Source organism: Equus caballus, chromosome 11 (assembly GCF_041296265.1).
Source record: "Equus caballus isolate H_3958 breed thoroughbred chromosome 11, TB-T2T, whole genome shotgun sequence".
In the NCBI taxonomy this organism is placed as follows: domain Eukaryota; kingdom Metazoa; phylum Chordata; class Mammalia; order Perissodactyla; family Equidae; genus Equus; species Equus caballus.
In genome coordinates, this window is record NC_091694.1 from 265,247 (window position 1) to 281,158 (window position 15,912).

General features: G+C 52.5%; 1 protein-coding gene across 50 annotated transcripts in view; it reads left to right on the forward strand.

The window, feature by feature from the left end:
• B3GNTL1 (UDP-GlcNAc:betaGal beta-1,3-N-acetylglucosaminyltransferase like 1) overlaps positions 1–15,912 on the forward strand; it is a 154,582-nt gene that overhangs the window by 85,147 nt on the left and 53,523 nt on the right. The window lies entirely within an intron of this gene.

Sequence of the window (15,912 nt, forward strand, 5' to 3'; positions counted from 1 at the left end):
GCACCCCTGACGGTCGTCAGCGTCCCCTTTCTGGGGACTCTAGTTGAAACATGCATGCGTGTCCCTGCCCAGGATGCTGCGTCAACCTCTGCCCTGTGCACTTAGGGTCCTTTCAGGCAAGCATGACTGTACATGGCCTCCCCACACCACCACTTCCCCGTCACCGGAGCATGCTCACAAGCCATGTGTGTGCACAGTGCACTGTGTGCCTGCATGTGTGTGCCTGTGCGTGTGTGCACAGTGCACTGTGTGCCTGCATGTGTGCGTTTACATGTCTGCACAGTGCATGTGTGCACCTGCACATGTATGTGCACCGTGCATTGTGTGCCTGTGTGTGTGTACACAGTGCATGTATGTGCCTATACGTGTGTGCACAGTGTGTCTGTGTGCCTGCACATGTTTTCACAGTGTTTGTGCCTGCGCATGTGTGTGCACAGTGCATTGTGTGCCTGCGTGTGCACCTGCATGTGTGTGCCTGTGTGCCTGTACGTGTGTGCGCAGTGCATGTGTGTGCCTGCGTGTGTGCCTGCACATGTGTGCTTGCGCATGTGTGTATGCACAGTGCACAGACAAGTGTGTTTCCCTCTAGGTCAGTTCCTCTGCCCCTCCCCAGCCAACACGTGCTGCTCCTGGTGGTTCACCTGCTCACCCACTGAGCATTGGTTAGGCCCGTGATGAGCCAGACACTGAAGCTAAGGCAGAGAGCAGGATGGACATACCCTGCAGCTGTGGGGAGCATGCCGCCAGGAGGCCTGAACGTGACAACCAGGACAGTTTGGGTAGTGCTGAGAACAATGAACCAGATACACCAACTGTCTTGTGGACGTGGCCTTGGAGCCTCAGAGGCGAAGGGAGGGCAGGGTTCTGGGCTGGAGGCACCTCGCTGGTGGGCTGACTGCTGGACCTGGAGGGCAGCACTAGGCCACCAGGAGGCTGTGCTCCCACGGCAGGAGATCTGAGGGGGCATTCTCAGGGCCTGAGACCCTCATCCTGGGGGGCATGCTGGTGCCCACCCAGCTGAACTTCTGGCTGACGGCCACACCAGCTGCTCACCAGGCAAGGGAGCCACCTCCACGCCCAGCCCTGTCCTCTTCAGGGCACTGCCCGGCTGAACCTATCCCAAGTTCCCAACCCCCCAACAGGAGCGAAATGAAATGGTTGTTCTGCAGCAGCTATGACTAGATGTGAGAGCCAGTCCCCCTAGCTCCCACTACCACGGGCAGGTTTTTGAACCAGGAAACTTGGTCAGTCGGCCTCCGTCTGTGTGGGATGGGTGTGACAGGAGGATGTGTGTGAAAACCGGTGGACTGAGCCACTGGCACTGTAGCGTGTTGTCGTGGAGGCACAATCAGCTCTTGTGGAAGCCTCTCCCTGCTCCTAAGTCCGGCCACAGCAGTCTCCATCCTGCGTCATCCCGAAGTGTGTCCTGTGCAGACATGAGACTGACCAGAAGGGCACAGACCACCAGGAACACATGTGCTGTGTGTGCATGTCCATCACAGGAAAGCCCATGGCAGATGCTCCTGCTCTCCTTGTGATGGCGTCATGAGAACTTGAGGCCACAGGGCGCTAACACTCAAGGACACAAGGGCGTTGTGAAGACTCAAGGCCATGGGGCACCGAGACTCAAGGACACGAGGGCATCATGAAGACACAGGGTGTCGTGAGGACTCAAGGCCACGGGCACCGAGACTCGAGGACATGGGGGCGTCCTGAGAACTTGAGGCCACGGGACACCAAGACTCAAGGACACGGGGGCGTCCTGAGGACTCGAGGCCACGGGGCGCTGAGACTCGAGGACACGGGGGTGTCATGAGGACTTGAGGACACGGGGCGCCGAGACTCAAGGCCATGGGGGCTTCAGCATGGCCCATGTGCTGCTAGAGGGCCTCTCAGGAAATGGAGCTGCTTTTGAAATCTTCTGTAAACCCTGATTTCTCTTCACTTCAGGGGGAGTACCTCTCAGTCCAAGTGACTTCACATTTAATTCACAGATGCCAAATCCTTTTATTTCAAGTCAGTCTCAATTTTTTCATAGAAATATTTAAAAAATTGTGCCCAGTGCCGTCACCTGCCTGTTGGTGGCTGTGGTGTGTTCTCGCTTAGTCCCATTTAGTAGGTTACGTTCCAGCACCCAAGCCCCTGGGGAGCGTGCTGGTCAGCTGGGAGCATGGAGATGCCTGTCAGCCACCCGGAGCCTCCTCCGCTGTTGTCTCTGCTCAGGATTCGGGATGTGAGGCCTGTCTGCAGTTTTCTAAGTGTGTGTTATTCACTTCATTGAGAGCAAGGTTTCAGCCTCTAGTGGTCGTCTCTTTCCTCTGCAGAAGAGTACTGTGCTAAAGCATTAAGTCTACCGCGTTTCCATCTCCCGGGCAGCAGATGGGCCTGAGTCCTGGTCCTGGCGCACCTCGGTAGGACAAGACGGTGCCGGATCATGTGGGTGGGAAGGAGCGATGGCCCTGACTACGTCTGCCCGGCCTCAGGTGACCAGTTCTCAGAGACAGCTGGAGACATGAAGGGGTGGCTGAGCCTTTGGTCCTCTGTTCTTCATTCCTTCCAGAAAGTTCAGCTAAGCAGACCACCTGTGCACCCTGCTGAGGCCCTTTTCCTTTGGGCCCAGATGAAGGACCGTTGAGGACCAGCACGCTGACCTGTAATGAACATCTGCTTCGTCGAGTGGGCGTCTGCATGGGCCTGCTGCCTGGACCCTGGACACATGTCGTGCTGGGACACTCTGCAGCGTCCTCTGACAGCATCCGATGTTCCTCAAGGTTCACAGAACCCGGCACACTCCAGTCCCCTTTGCCCCTTTTCTGAAAGGCCGCTGGCATGTCTCCCGGAATTTCTAGCGATTCTTCTGTCAGCCAAGCCTGAGAGTTCCAAAGTGGAAGATGGGCTTTTGGGATGTGTGGTTTCACTAAGATTCAGTCTGAAGTTCAGATGCGCTTGGTGCCCAGGCTTCTCAGGAGCTCCTTCGTCGTGGTCTGCTATGCGGGGAAACAGTCGAGCGTGTGCTGGGGCCAGGGGGATGGGGACGAGGCCTGCTCTGGATCTCAGGTGACTGTCATTTTGGGGTCAGTGTGCAGCTCGCCCACCTCCTGGGAGCATCTCCCACCCCCACCTGGTGTGTGCCTGCCTTCTGGGGACATTTTGGTAAACTCTCCACATAGCCATACAGGAGAGATGGAGACAGCCCAAGCCGTCCACACGGCCAGCTAACCCCAGGCACACGGGCTGCACAGAGAGGATGTAGGAGGGTCCAGCAGAAAGTGAAGCCTGGGGCAGACTCAAACAGTCTGGACTTTGAAATCCCTCTCGACATACACACGCAGCTCCATCACCGGAGGGTGGAAGCCTCTTCTCTGAGGTGTGAGAGCACAGCTCTGACCAGTCGTGGGCTCACCAAGCCTGCGGGCACAGTCTTCAACATGGAAAAGACTGAGAAGTAAAAACTGAGCAGAGACGTCAAGAGCCACGCTCCACAGGTTCCACAGACTTAGTCCAAGCAAGTTAAACAGACAACAAGGAAAGGGACCTGTAGTAACAATCCTCAGGGAGGGAAGGCATCAGAATCTAGAACTGCTATGATATGTATACAAAGTGTCCAGTTTTTAGTATGAGAATAAAACATTTTTTTATTTTGCAAAGGAGTAAAGAAAAATACTCCTCTTGCACAGGGAAAAGCAGCAGCAGCAGCAACTGTCCCTGAGAGGCCAGCTGCACAGACTCCAGAGCAACTACTGGAGATATTTCAAGAATTACAGGAAACAGGAGAGTATGATGATAATGACACAGCAAATAGAGTCTCAACAAAGAGACAGAAATTATTTTAAAAAACAGCAGAAAGAAATCCTGGAGTTGAAAAGCGCAGTCACTGAAATGACACTTCGTTGGAGGAGCTCAGTGGCTATTTGTGACGACACAAGAAAGAGTCAGCACTGTTCGTACGAGTGGAAAACTGGGGGTGGCCACACATGCAGCCTGGGACCGTCTGAGTGAGAGCACTTATTTTGGAGGTTATTTGACTTAAGTCAAGAATGACTAAAATAACTTGAACACATAATTCATGAAAATGGTCGAGTCATAGGAAATGAAAGATGTGTGATGTAAACTTGCACTTTAAGGATGGAAGGCGGGACCTGTGTGTGACAGCATCCAGGCAGCTCTCTGTCTGCAGCCGGCTTTGTGGTGAACACCGCATCGCCAGCAGACTGAGTGTGATTCCTGCAGAGCGGGGCCGCAATAGCAGCTGTTGAGGCTCCCAGCTGTGCGTGTAGCCTCTGTCAACCTCGTCTTCTTGCCTCATCTGGAGCAGCTGGGCGGCAGGTCGGGGGGGGGCTGTCCCTGAAGCAGTCAGGAGCTGACCATCAGCTGGGAGAAAAGCCGTCAACCATGGAAAAAACACATGTATGCAACTGGGAAGGATTGGTCGTGAGTCCATGCTGAGCAGCTCACCCTGTCATGACCCAAATGCTCCTGACGTGTGGAATCAGTAGCATTTGGAGAGGCATTTTAACCAGGACCCCCTGCCCCCTTTAAATAGTCTCTCCAGGGAGGCTGCACATGTGTACATATATACACACACACACACATGCATACACATGCATAGGTGCAGACACACGCATATGCACAGACACAATGCACAGATGCAAACACACAGACACATGCACAGGCACATGTTCACAGATGCACACATGCATATGCACAAGCACACACACAGATACACACGTGCATATGCACAGACACAGATGTGCACACACATGCAGACGCGCATGTACACCCTCACACCCACGTGGCCCGCACAGCCCACATCCAGTGTGTTGCGTTTGAATTAGCTGTCTCACCACTGTGCAGGTGTGCATGCTCACTTTTCTCTCCCTCTCTGTTGCTCACAAACACATGTGCATGCTCCCACCACCCCCCCCCCGCCCCCCACCGTGTGCTCACCCTGCCCCTGTTTGTTGAAAAGCCCATAGTCTCCTCATTGGATAGTCTGAGCACTTTTGTTGACAAGCATTGGGACACATATGTGTGGGCCAGTTTCTGGACTGCTTGTGGATCCGTGCGTCCCTCCCCACGTCAGTCCCGATGATGCAGCTGCAGAGTGAGTCTAGAGCACATTATGTAAGTGCACCAACATTTTTCTTTTGTAGAAAATATTGTCTGTTTTTTCCAATTCTCTATAAATTTAGACCCAGCTTGTAGATTTCTATGAAACATCTGAGATTTTGAGATTGCAGTGACCGTGTAGATTGATTGAGACGGCTGACGTCGTAACGGTTTCACCCAGACATTTTTTACTCTCAGAGTCGTTTTATAGTTTCAGGGTTGTGCACATATTTTATTAAGCTTATCCATAAATATTTAGTATTTTTGATGCTATTGTATATGGTGTTGATTTTTGACTTTCCATTTCCAAATGTTCATTGCTAGAAATGAACGGTATATAGAAATACAATCAATTTCTATATATTGGTCTTGGATGCTGTGTCTGTGCTCGGCGTCCTTGTTAGTGTGGTAGCTTTTGTGGATATTCTGCTATCCGAGCATCTGTCAGACTGAGCAGAGCTCCCGTGCAATGCTGAGGTGCAGTGGGAGTGGGCTTTCTTGCGTGATCCCGATGCGGACAAAGCTCTCAGGTTCTCACCCGCGGGGAGATGTTGGCCATCCATCGTCAGGTTGAGTAAATTCCCTTCTCTTCGCATTCTGAGAGGCCATACCTTCACTGGGTGTTGAATTTTGTCTGATGCTTCTTCTGTGTCTTTTAAATGACCATGTGACTTTTCTCTTTATTATGATAAGACGGTAAATTGCATTGATTGATTTTTAACCGTTAAACCAAACTTGGTTGGTAGAATAATCACCACTTGGTGAGGATGTGGTGTCTGGGTCCAGTGCTCACAGCTGATAAGAGCTTTTGCATCTGTGTTCAAAAGGGACGTTGGTCTGTGGGTCCCTTGTGGTATTTTCGTCTGGTTTTGGTATCAAGTTAATGCTGACCTCACAAGAGGAGTTGAGATATGTTCCCCTCCTTTATTTTGAGGGAGCTTATGTGAGATTGGTGCTCTTTCTTCGTCTAGTTTGATGGAATGCACCAGTGATGGTTTTACGATGTGAATTCCAGTTTTTAATACATAGAGGGCGGGCTACTTAGACAGCTGTGTCTTCTGAGTTGTATTGTAATTTGTGTCTTTCAAGGAATTTCTCCATTTTTCTGAGTCATTGATTTTATTGGCATCAGCTTGTTAATAATGTTCCCTTACTGCCCTGCTAACGTCATAGGGTCTATAATGACTCACCTTCCTTCATTCCTCACATGGGCCATTTGTGTCTTTTAGCTTTTATTTTGATCACATAAGTTAGAGATTTGTTGATTTATTGTATTATTTTTTTTTCAAAAATAAGCATTTGGTTTGATGGATGTTCTTGTCTGTTTTCTGTTTCATGGGTTTCTGCTGTCATGTCCATTGTGTCCTTTCTTCTCTTTGCTTTTCTGTCTTCTTAAGGTGGAAGGTTAGATCATTGATTTGAGACCTTACTTCTTTTCTAATACAAGCATTTCAAGCTGTAAAATTTTCTCTAAATACTATGCTGGCTGCATCCCACAATTTTGATATGTTATTTTCATTTGGTTCAAAATATTTTCTAAGTTTCTTATTTTTTTTTTTCCTTTTTGACCCATGGGAAATTTAGAAGTATGTTGTTTTAACTTCCAAATATTTCAAGTCTTGCCCGTGGCCCCCATGGCGGGCCCACCCAGGCTGGCGGCCGTACACGGCAGCACCTCAAAGGGAGCCTGAGCTCGGGGCAGCCTCCTGTCCTTGGGGCCTCTTGGTCGCACAGTTGTTCCACATCTTCAGGGGGACGCCCGCCGTGTCCTGTCAGAACAGTGGGTTCCCAGAACTCCCTGCCCCTCCCCTGGACCCAGGCCCTTTCCGCTCCTGCAGGCCTGGCCTGGTTCGTGCAGCGGGCGTGTGGCCCTGCCTCTCAGCCTATGGCCCCATCCAGCCTCAGCCCGCAGAAGGTGCCAGATGGTCAGCACAGGGAGGAGAGAGGCTCGCAGGGTCCCGCGCGCCCAGGCCTGATGCTCGGCCGAGCCTGGTGACAGCCCTGGCTGTCTGCTGCCCAGACCCCTTCCCCCTTGCCAGAGGTGACCACCGTCTGAGTCAGTCTTTGCCGCCTGGGTGCATTTCCTCCTGCTTCCTTCATGGGTCTGCATCGCTAAAGAGCGGATTGAACTGTTTTGTGGACAGTAAATATAACCACAAACGCAACCCAAAATGCAGCTTAAAAATCCTTAGTAGTTACATTAAAAAGGTAAAAAGAAGCTGATTAATTTAATTATAATAATATATTTTATTTAAGCTAATATATACAAAATACATATGAAAAATTATTTCAGCTTGTAATCAATATAAAAATATCAGTGAGATCTTTCACGTTTTTCTTTTCATACCAAGTCTTCCTGTGTGTGCCTCACTCACAGCTCGTCCGTCAGTGGACACTCGCTCACACGCCCAGTGTGGTTGGGCTCTGGGTCTGCTTTCTCTGGTCAGGCCCACAGCCGAGTGGAGCAGCTGAAACACAAGGTGTTGGTTTGCTGCAAAGTCAGCTTGCCAGAAGATGCCCTGGAAGCTGAGTTTCTGCTTGTGATAGTTCCCAGATAACAGTGTGAAATCAAGTTTGCGCTGACGGTCAGGGGAACTCGTCAGCACATTCCTTGGGACTGAGGTTTTGCATTTGCTAGAAAATGCTGGCGTACAGAGAGCCTCGGGGCCCTTCCGTGCTGTTGTCGATAAGGAGCCACCTGCCCAGAGCCACGTGGCAGGCCTGGCTATCGGGACCCTGCACAGCAGCTCCCAGAGCACTGGAACACACACATGCAGAAGGCGGGGCTCAGAGAACGGCCCTAAACCACTTCAGAAGGTTCCTGCTGGGAGTTCCTTGCTGGTGGCAAAGATTTTGTGGCAGATTTTTTAAGTTTGTCTCTGTAGTCAGGCCCAGCCACCTCAGCCGCGGGCACCCGCTGATCTGATTTCTGTCGCTAGTCACTGCAGTTCCCATTTTTAAGATTTCACGTAAATGGAACCGTACATTATGGTGGTTGCTTTCTTTCACTCAGCAACTATGTAGACGTTGATCCACGTTGTTGCCTGTATCACAGTTCCCTCATTTAACTGCGGGGGGGGGGGGGGGTCTGATTGCACAGCCATCCACAGTGTCTGTCCAGTTGTTGTTGATGGACATAAGGTTGCTTCCAGTTTTTGTCTGTCTCGAACGTTCGTGGACAAGTTTTGTGTGGGCATATATTTTCATCTTTCTTGGGTACCTAGTGCATGGAAGGTCCCAGCACCTGCTCGACTGTTTGCAAAGTGGCTATCTATTTTACGGTCCCTTCTGCAACGTATAAGATTTTTACCAGGTATCGTCAGTCTTCTTAATTTTTGTGTTGTTGAGAGTGCAGCGTATTTCCTTACAGTTAAAATATCGTTTCCCTGTCTCTGGCATCTACCAACTAGATGCCAGTAGTACCCTCCTCACCCGTCACCCCCCACCCCCACCACAGGTGTGACCTCCAGAAATGTCTTCAAAAACTGTCACCTGGAGGGGATGCTGGAAATGTCACCTTACAGGGAAAAGGGTCTTTGTGAGTGTGATCCAGTTATGGACCTTGAGACGGGGAGAGTGTCCTGGATACCCAGTGGCCCTAGATGCCATCACGAGTGTCCTGATAAGTGGGAGGCAGAGGGAGCTGTGACAGTGACGCACGAGGAGGCAGCCATGAAGGAAGCCGGGTCAGGGAGAGGAGACACCGAGCTGCCGGCTGAGGCGAAGTGGAGGCCAGGAGCCAAGGCGTGCTGGTGGCCACCAGAAGCTGGGAGAGGCAGCCCGCCCCCGCCGCCTCTGACTGGAGGGTGGCCTGCTGGCCCCTGGCCTCCCATGTGAGACCCCTTTAGGACTGCTGGCCTCCAGAACTGTAAGAAAATAAATTTCTGTGGTTTTTAAGACACAAAGTTTGTGGTGATTTGTTACAGTAGCCACAGGAAACGAACACAGTTACTGAAAGAAATTACGACCTAAGTCAGTGGAGAGAGACGCTGTGCTCGTGGAAGACTCAGTCCTGCAGAGACGCCAGTCCTCCCCAGACTGATGTACACGTGCTGCTGAATCCCAGTGCAAATGCAGTTTGGTGGAGAAAGATAGAATCTTTTCAACGGAGGGTGCTGGAGCGTTTGGACGTCCTAGTGCAACACAGTGGGACTTCAGATACCTCACACCATATATCAGAGTCAGCTCAAAATGGATCCTAGGACTAAAGGAAAAACTTAAATCTATAAAACTCGTGGAAGAAAACATGGAAGAATCTTTGTGACTCTGGGTTAGGCAAAAAGCTCATGGATGGGACCCCAACATCATAATCCATAAGAGAAAAAAGTGGGTAAATTGGACTTGATCAACATTTCAGTCTTCTTTCACAGACATTGTTAAGAGAATGAAAAGGCAAGCCATGAGGCTGGGAGAAAATACATGTAAACCATATCTAACAAAGGACTTGTGTCAGAAAGTGAGAGTTCTCTAAAGCTCTCAAGACTCGATGATAAGAAAACAAACTTCCCAATAAAAAACGGGCCAATGATTTGAACAGATGCTTCAGCAGGTAAGGTATATGGCCGGTAGGTTTGCGCTGCATCATTGGTCACTGGGGAAGTGTAAGATCCTTGGTGAGATGCCGTTCCGTGCTGTTGCCATGTCTTAAATGAAAAGCTGGCCATCCCAAGGCTATGAACGTGTGGAGCTCCTGGGACTCCCACACACCACTGGTGGACTTGAAGAGATTCAATGCCTGGAAAAGAGTTCAGCGGTTTTTTAAAAGCTCATCATACAACTACCATGATTTCCAGCCCCGCCCGCCATGGGTATTCACCAAGAGAAGTGAAAGCGCTGCCCACGGAGACTTGCCTGAGTGGCCGTTGCAGAGGCTGGGAACAACCGGCCATCGCTCAGTGGGAGAATGGAGAACAGCTGTGGTTTTGAGCAGACGTGTGGTCCTGAGTCAGGAGGCTCCACTTATGTGAGATTCTAGGAAGTACAAGCCAGTTTATTTGTGATAGAAAGCAAATCAGCAGCTGCCTGAGGGAAGCGGCCAGAAGATGGCAGGGGCACAAGGAAGCTTGGGGGGTGCTGAGTGCTTCAGCGGTGTATACATAGGTCAGGTTTATCAACCTACACACTTAAAATATGTACAGTGTATTGCATGTCAATCCTGCCTCGGTAAAGCTGTGAAAAAGTCCCTGGAGTCCCCCGTATGTAACCGGGGAGCCGTCAGTGGGCAGCCAGGTATGTATCTAGAACTTGGGGGCCGTTAAGGGATGAGTGGTCAGTGCTGGCAGGATCCCTGGGGAGAGTCCATGGAGCAGAGCTCTGGAGACCCCAATGTTGGAAGTCAGAGGGGAGCAAGGAGGCCGGAGTGGAGCGGGGTGGTCTGAGAATGGAGGGTGTGCTTGTCGTGGACTTCATGTTTGTGTCCCCCTAGATTTCTGTGTTGAAGCCCTGACCCCATAATGGGACGGAACTGGGAGGTGATCAGGGTTAGATGAAGTCGGGAGGATGGGGCCCTGCTGCGGTCAGTGTGCTCGTAAGAGACATCAGAGTTCGCTCTCCCTCTCTGCTGGTGAGAGTGCGTCGAGAAGGCGGCCGCATGCAAACCAGGAAGGAGGCCTCCCCAGACCCCGCCCCTGCCAGCATCCTGAGCCCAGGCTCCAGCCTTCAGTGTGAGAAGTTGGTGTGTGTTGTTGGAGCCGCTGGCCTGTGGTGCTCTGTGCAGCCACCCGAGCAGCTGAGATGGGGCCCATGAGCAGAGCCCGTCTGTATTAAATAAAACGCCAAGTTTCGAAGCTCAGGAGCCAAGTGGCTGTTGGTCACTAAACTCAGTCGTGTTAGTAGCACACACCCTGGCTGTCAGTAAATACCGTCATGCTGCTGATGCTGGGACTCTGGACTGGGCAAGACCTTGGCCAGTAGTGAGGCACCCGTCTTGGAGGGGAAGTTGCTGGTGCCATACAGGAGGCTGCAACCCCGTTCCCAGCGTGGGGACCTTGCCCCTGGGGGCTCCTCAGACCTCACCTGGCTCCCCCCAGGGACCCTCCCGAGTGTCCCTGCCTGCTGAGGGTCTGGACAGCAGGCCACTGGACTGGCGAAGTGGAAGCCCCTGTCCTGGGCTGAAGAGTATGGGCGGCACCCCTGTGCAGCAGTGTCCCCTGCACCCGGGGATTCCGTCTGGTCCCCTCTGATTGGATCAGGAGTGAGCGGGACTTAGGGACCAAGGTCTTCAACTCCTACAGATCCCCTCCTACCAGGGGTGCGCCTGCCCTTGAGGAGGCCTGCCCAGGACCAGTGAGAAACGGAGTGTGTGTGCACGTGTGTGTGTCAATGTGTGTGAAGGTATGTGTCTGTGTATGTGTGGTGTGTGCACACATGTGTATGTGCACACTTGTATTGTAGGGGTGTGGTGTGTAGATATATGTGTATGAGCACACGTGTGTATGTATGCACGTGTTTGTGCACAGTGTACGTATGTGTGTTTGTGTGTTGTGTATGTGTATGAGCATGCTAGTGCATGTGGTGTGGGGCTTTTCAGGGTGGAAGGCTCTGCTCCCTGTGCCGGGGGCCGTTCTGGGCTTCCTGGGACCCCTCCCTCTGGGGTGCTGCTGTCCTCCTCCTCCCCTGCCTCGGGTTCTGGCCCAGTCCGTCAGTGTGGGACTGGTGACGGCTGAGGGGAGGGAGGCGGGGGCCTGTCCCATCTGTCTCCTGCCCCCAGAATGCTGAGGGGAGAGCCCTGTGTCCTGGTCTCCAGCCGTCGCGGGCAGTGGGACCTCCAAGGCCCAGACCAGACATTGTGCGGCTGGCAGGCAAAGCCCAGAGAAGCCGGGAGACCCTGTCTGCCCATCCTGGGCCATCTGACCAGCCTGAGCCCATGGGGGCAAAGGAGGCAGAAGAGTGACTGTGCCAAGGAACCAACCCTGAGTCTTGCTGACCTGTCCGACCCTGGGCCTGGCTGATGTGACATGGGGGCTGAGGGCTGGGAGGCCTGTCCTGGCTGCTCGGGGCACCTGACGTGAGTGCACCCGCCGCCCAAACGGGCCGCTGTGGAGGAAGGCTGGTCTTCCCCTGAGACAGTTCTGGTCAAGGCTTCTTGTGATGGGTTCCCGGGAGTTTGGAGGCAGGATACCCTCCTGAACCTTCGACACGGTCTCCTGAGGGCTCTACTGCGTTCCTGGGTCAGCTGGCCGGAGGCCGATGGGGACAGGACCTGGGTGCCATCTTCCCTCAGGCCTCCCTGCTCTCCTGTGGACGGACAAGGAAGGGAGCCAGCCCCTCGGGTGTCAGGGTCCTAGAGGGCAAGCGGGAGACCCGTGTGCTGAGGGCGCAGCTCACTCGGCCCCACTGCGGGCCCAGGTCGCTGCCCACTGGGTGCCTGCTGCAGTGCGCTCTCCACATCAGGGCACGGGAGTAGTCCACGTGACTGCAGTTTAAAGGGAGCCCAGCACTGGGGACTGCACATCCCAAAGGTGGTACTGAACCTGAAGTGAGTTCGCTCACCCGCTGCACAGCAAGCCAATCTCTGACACAAGGGGTGGTGGAAGAAAGTAGGAATTTTATTATTGCACAGCACTGAGCAAGGAGAGGGCAGCTAACGCTGAAATCCAAAACTCCCCGAAAAGCTAAAAGGAAGGATTTTTATTTGGGGTTTTAGGTAGGAGCATATGGCCTTGCTGGTGGGAGCTTTCTCACCAGCCTGTCTTTGGCCTTGAGACACTTGCAGAGAGGAGGGAGCCCGTGACCTTCCTGGTCAGCAGCTTCCCCACCAGTCAAAGAGACCCACTGTGTCTCTTTGCAGGGAGGAGATAGTCCAGGTGCTTGTCCTTGGCTGTGTCTGTCTCCATGGAGGATGGTGGATTCTGGAGCCAGGAAGCCAGAGAGTAAGCAGGGAATGAGTGTTTTGGTTTTAACCCCATATATGCTGGGTTTAATGTGGGGAAACTGATATCAGGGTCCGTATCAAAGGGGCTGTGGAAACCCTCTCAAGTCCCGTCCTGCTGGAAACCACAACCTAAACCAAACACTCAGCACGCCCAAGTGGCCCTGGCTCACGCCTCTCCCGGCTCGGCTGGCGTCTCCAGGTGGACCTGCTCCCTTCCCCCATCTCCGTGGGGACAGGGGCTCCCTTGCGCCTGGAGACCTGCTCTGAGAAATCACAGCATCCCTTGACTGCCCCACCTCATTTCTTCCCTGTGTCGTCAAAGAAAAATTTCCACAAATGCAGTTTCTCCCTGGTCATCTGGGGCCAGCATCGTTTCCACAGAGGGACGTGAGGGTCTGGAGTGAGCAGAGAACACAAGGGTCTGGGCTTCTCGGGGAGGGACCATGTCCACCCCACAGCTCCGGGGGCCCAGTGCATGGAGACGGCCCCAGAGCTGGTCTCCACACAGTGGCCTGTCCCCCATTGTCAGTCTTCATGTCGGACAGTGTAATGGACTAGAGAGGCTGCTGGCCACTGCTTGCGTGTCTGTGTGTGTACGTGAGTGTGAGTGCACGTACATCTGTGTGCATTTCTATATAGTGAGGAACGTGTGTGCATAAGAGGTTTTTTTTGCAAATATGTGCCCTATCCTAGGCCTCATTATGTGTGGAAAAACCATTTAAACTAGAAAATATGTACTTTTAAAAAAACTAACATGGTAAAATTCACTGTTTTTTCCTTTTGTTGTGCAGCTCTGTGAGTTTTAACACAAGTGCATAGATTGTGGAGCCACCGCAACCTGGCTCATTTTGTTTAAAACTAACATGGTAAAATTCACTGTTTTTTCCCTTTTGTTGTGCAGCTCTGTGAGTTTTAACACAAGTGTGTAGATTGTGGAACCACCGCAACCTGGCTCATTTTGTTTAAAACTAACATGGTAAAATTCACTGTTTTTTCCTTTTTGTTGTGCAGCTCTGTGAGTTTTAACACAAGTGTGTAGATTGTGGAACCACCACAACCTGGCTCATTTTGTTTAAAACTAACATGGTAAAATTCACTGTTTTTCCCTTTTGTTGTGCAGCTCTGTGAGTTTTAACACAAGTGTGTAGATTGTGGAACCACCACAACCTGGCTCATTTTGTTTAAAACTAACATGGTAAAATTCACTGTTTTTCCCTTTTGTTGTGCAGCTCTGTGAGTTTTAACACAAGTGTGTAGATTGTGGAGCCACCGCAACCTGGCTCATTTTGTTTAAAACGGGGATAAGTGTCTGCATGTCGTGCTTCACTGCACCAGCAGCCCACAGGCCCCTCGTCCCCAGTGAAGTGCAAGTTATGAAACTGTCAGACAGGGAGCCACAGGCATTTTCTGGGTTCAGAGAAAGCCCAGTGACCAGTAGACAGAGATCTACCGTTTCCAAGAACAGCCTGAGGGGGAATGAGCGTTATCCCGACAGAAGGGCCCAGGGTGGAGTGAGCGTTATCCCGACAGAAGGGCCCGGGGTGGAATGAGCGTTATCCCGACAGAAGGACTCGGGCTGGAATGAGCGTTATCTCCACAGAAGGACTCGGGGTGGAATGAGGGTTATCCCAACAGAAGGACTCGGGCTGGAATGAGCGTTATCCCGACAGAAGGGCCCCGGGTGGAATGAGGGTTATCCCGACAGAAAGGCCCAGGGTGGAATGAGGGTTATCCCGACAGAAGGGTCCGGGGTGGAATGAGCATTATCCCGACAGAAGGGCCCGGGGTGGAATGAGCGTTATCCTGATAGAAGGACTCGGGCTGGAATGAGCATTATCCCGACAGAAGGGCCTGGGGTGGAATGAGCGTTATCCCGACAGAAGGACTCGGGCTGGAATGAGCGTTATCCCGACAGAAGGACTAGGGGTGGAATGAGGGTTATCCTGACAGAAGGACTCAGGGTGGAGTGAGCGTTATCCCGACAGAAGGACTAGGGGTGGAATGAGGGTTATCCTGACAGAAGGACTCAGGGTGGAGTGAGCGTTATCCCGACAGAAGGACTCCGGGTGGAATGAGCGTTATCCCAACAGAAGGGCCCGGGGTGGAATGAGCATTATCTCGACAAGGACTCGGGTGGAATGAGCGTTATCCCGACAGAAAGGCCCAGGGTGGAATGAGCGTTATCTCGACAGAAGGACTCGGGGTGGAATGAGGGTTATCTGGACAGAAGGGTCCGGGGTGGAATGAGCATTATCCCGACAGAAGGGCCCGGGGTGGAATGAGCGTTATCCTGACAGAAGGACTCGGGCTGGAATGAGCATTATCCCGACAGAAGGGCCCGGGGTGGAATGAGCGTTATCCCGACAGAAGGACTCGGGCTGGAATGAGCGTTATCTCGACAGAAGGACTTGGGGTGGAATGAGCGTTATCCCGACAGAAGGGCCTGGGGTGGAATGAGTGTTATCCCGACAGAAGGACTCCGGGTGGAATGAGGGTTATCCCGACAGAAGGACTCCGGGTGGAATGAGCGTTATCCCGACAGAAGGACTCGGGCTGGAATGAGCGTTATCTCGACAGAAGGACTTGGGGTGGAATGAGCGTTATCCCGACAGAAGGGCCCGGGGTGGAATGAGTGTTATCCCGACAGAAGGACTCCGGGTGGAATGAGCGTTATCCCGACAGAAGGACTCGGGCTGGAATGAGCGTTATCCCGACAGAAGGACTCCGGGTGGAATGAGCGTTATCCCGACAGAAGGACTCGGGCTGGAATGAGCGTTATCCCGACAGAAGGACTTGGGGTGGAATGAGCGTTATCCCGACAGAAGGACTTGGGGTGGAATGAGCGTTATCCCGACAGAAGGACTCGGGGTGGAATGAGCGTTATCCCGACAAGGACTCGGGTGGAATGAGCGTTATCCCGCCAGAAGGAC